At 56.0% G+C, this 3,192-nt stretch overlaps 1 protein-coding gene across 1 annotated transcript in view; it reads right to left on the bottom strand.

Moving 5' to 3' along the window:
• Window positions 1-3,192, bottom strand: part of AK8 (adenylate kinase 8) — a 139,215-nt gene that overhangs the window by 123,499 nt on the left and 12,524 nt on the right. The window lies entirely within an intron of this gene.

The raw sequence follows: 3,192 nt of genomic DNA, 5'->3' as shown, positions 1-3,192 counted from the left end.
CATGGACCCTGTACGCTCTTCCCCGCCCAGAGCCACGTCTAGGGTTTAGCAGGTGCTCAGAGGACACTCAGTAAATGAATTAGTCAAGCGAGCCACCGACTGACTGCATGAGGGCTTTCTGGCCCTGCATCCTCGGTTGGGTACCCTCGGTCTCCCCCACTGGCTAGAAGTTCCCAGGGGCGAGGAGAAGGAACTCATCTCTGGGTCTCCCACGGCATGCAGGACGGTGCTTGGCATACAGGAGGTGATGAGGAAGTGTTTCAGAAACCATTTGGAAATTCCGAAGATGGAAGCGTCTTGGTTAACACCCGCTACATAAGAGAATTCTGTATAGGAGGGCAGAGCCGAGATTAGCAGGAGAAAATTATGTATTTGAAGGTATTATTGCTGCTTGCAGAAAGAGCTACGAAGGCTCCAGATCAGCAGTTGCTTTAAAGACAACACTTAATGAGTGGTCTCGCTGGGCGGGCTGCCTCTGCGGCAAGGCCACGCACCCGCCCCCACTCCTCAGAGCACTTCCCTCCTTGATCAGTCCTGACGCCTCGGCCTTTCATCTTCCCTCCACCCGGCTTCCAAACCAAAGAGCCCCAACAAGACACCCTTGAAAGCACTTCGATGTGGTCTGAAATATGCTGATAATTAGAGTAATGAAACCCAGGAGGAATTTCCTTAAACGCCCTCCTCGCCGTTGAATTTTCTAACCCTAATGAAAGCATCTTTATCCTAGAAATGAGCCTGCCTCTCCCACCCTGAAAAGCTTATCTTCTGCAGGAAATGAGAGAACCACTTTCTTTCTAAAACTGTATTCCCACCCCAAAAGCTGGTATCCCCCAAACTCTGACCACACACTCTGACTCCTGCAAGACGGCAGGGCAGTGCAGGGGCGTCACTTGCTTGCCCTGAGAGTCCCGGCCAGGTGATGTGGGGTCCGGAAGTGCTGTGGGTTAAGCGGTGTTAGAACCGGTTCACCATTTGGGTAGCGGGGCACGGGGTGGGCGCTGACCTTGCTGAAGGGGGTTTTCCTTCACTGCCCTCAAACTGTTACTATCAGCAAACTTGAGGTTGGGAGTTTGCCTAAGTGACCCCCTCATCTCCAGGAACTGCCCGCACCCTGCCGGGCCCTCCTGGCCATGGCCGTGCCCCATAGCCTTGATGTGCCTGCTGTGCACACCCCTCACCAGAGCTGGCCCGGCCCTGGGGCCACCTGACCAGCTAGCCCACACAAATCCCTTTTCTGGAAATTTGGCCTTGGAGCTGCCTCTGTGGGTGGTGTGAACCGAAGACACGGGAACCTGGACGAGGGTGGTGGTCATGAGTGGCCGTGGAAGGCAGAAGACGAAAGGAAGGGAGAACCACAGGGAGAATGGAGACAGAGACAAGCAGCTGCACGGGGCAGAGGAGGCCAGGCTGCTGCCCAGTTCCCGGCCACAGAGCTAGGGAGGTGGGTGCTTCCTCCATCCGGGGCCCAGGAGTCACTGCGTCCCCCTTCTGATCCCCTTTTCTGCCCTGGGCAGCCCGGGCGATCTCTGCTACTTGCAGCCACGGGCTGGCCGTCTCTGCTACTTGTCCCACCCGCCATCATTCATGGGCAGCCCACGAGGTCAGGAAGCTTCCTTCCGAGTTCTTGGAGGAACAGTGACCACACATGGTCAAGACCCGGCCCGATGAATGAAGATGAACACAAGAGGGGCGGCGACCAGCTCTCGGCTGCGGCCTCTGCAGAGACGGGCAGGAGACCCAGGGTTCTCACCCCGATTGGCGGCCCGAGCCCTGGGCAGCCCCGGGTGGGGCCTGAATCCTGCCCCTGGGCACTTACTTACTCAACCTCACCAGGTATCAGCACACCTTGCAGGAAAATCGTGAGGCGAGGAGGGGAGGCCTGCGCACATTTAGCGCTCAGCAGACACCAGGATCCCTACTCTTCTCAGCTGCCTCCCCTCACAAACAAGAGAAAGCCTGCGTGTCAGCAAAGGACACCTGAAGCAGCAGGCCCGCTGCTCTGGGCTGAACGCCTGTGTCCCTGCAAGTTCATGTGTTAAAATCCTCAAGGTGATGGTATTGGGAGGTGGGGCCTTTGGGTGCCCTAAAAGGAGGCTCCAGAGAGCTCGCTGCCCTCTCGCCACGTGAGGCTACCGTGAGAAGACGGCCGTCAGCCAACACTGAGTCTGCGGGCGCCATGACCTTGGACTTCCCAGCCTCCAGAGCTGTGAGGTACATTCTGTTTCCAAGCCACCCAGTCTCTGTGACAGCAGCCTGAATGGACTGAAGCATCTGCTTATGCTCCAAAGGGGATTTTGAAAAGATATTCGGAAATTTCTATTTGCATTTAAGAGAACCAACATGATCAAGCCCTATATTTCCCTTTTAAAAATGTCTTTCGGGCTTCCCTGGTGGTGCAGTGGTTAAGAATCCGCCTGCCAATGCAGGGGACACGGGTTCGAACCCTGGTCTGGGAAGATCCCACATGCCGCAGAGCAATTAAGCCCATGAGCCACAACTACTGAGCCTGTGCTCTAGAGCCCAGGAGCCACAACTACTGAGCCCACGTGCTGCAACTACCGAAGCCCGCGCACTTAGAGCCCATGCTCCGCAACAAGAGAAGCCACCGCAATGAGAAGCCCACGCACCACAACAAAGAGTAGCTCCTCCCTGCTTGCCGCAACTAGAGAAAGCCCGCGTGCAGCAACAAAGACCCAACGTGGCCAAAAATAAAAATAAATTTAAAAAGTCTTTCAAATATAGTGTTGGTGGGATTTTAGAAACAGACCCCTGATCCTCCTGGGATGCCACAGGGTGCCCACCCTGAGGGGCGGAAAGAAGTGCCCCTGAGCTGCAGCAGTCAGGGTCTTTCCACTCTGGGGAGAGCTGGACCACTGCCCTTTAAACTCCCCGCCAGCTCAGGCCTGCAGGTCCTGGTGCAGGCCAACAGGCGCATCACCTGTGGGATGGAGACCCCTGCCCTGCCCCCACCCACTTGATCGGGCTGACCCTAAGAAGAGCAGGGCTGGGCCACTCCATCGGTACAGAAGAGCATCCTCACTGTTACTGATCCTTTCCCAACACAAACCCCTCACCTCCGTACCCACCGGGATCTGTGTGCCCTACTGAAGAATTCTCTCCTTCCTTCTGTCACATCCTGCCTATATTTCATTTTACCCCAGTATTTTCTCTCACTTAATCCACCAGGGAATG

Source organism: Lipotes vexillifer, unplaced genomic scaffold (genome assembly GCF_000442215.2).
Source record: "Lipotes vexillifer unplaced genomic scaffold, Lipotes_vexillifer_v1.1 scaffold149, whole genome shotgun sequence".
Lineage (NCBI taxonomy): Eukaryota > Metazoa > Chordata > Mammalia > Artiodactyla > Lipotidae > Lipotes > Lipotes vexillifer.
Note: the sequence above shows the minus strand (reverse complement) of the source record. Positions and strands in the feature narration are given on the sequence as shown.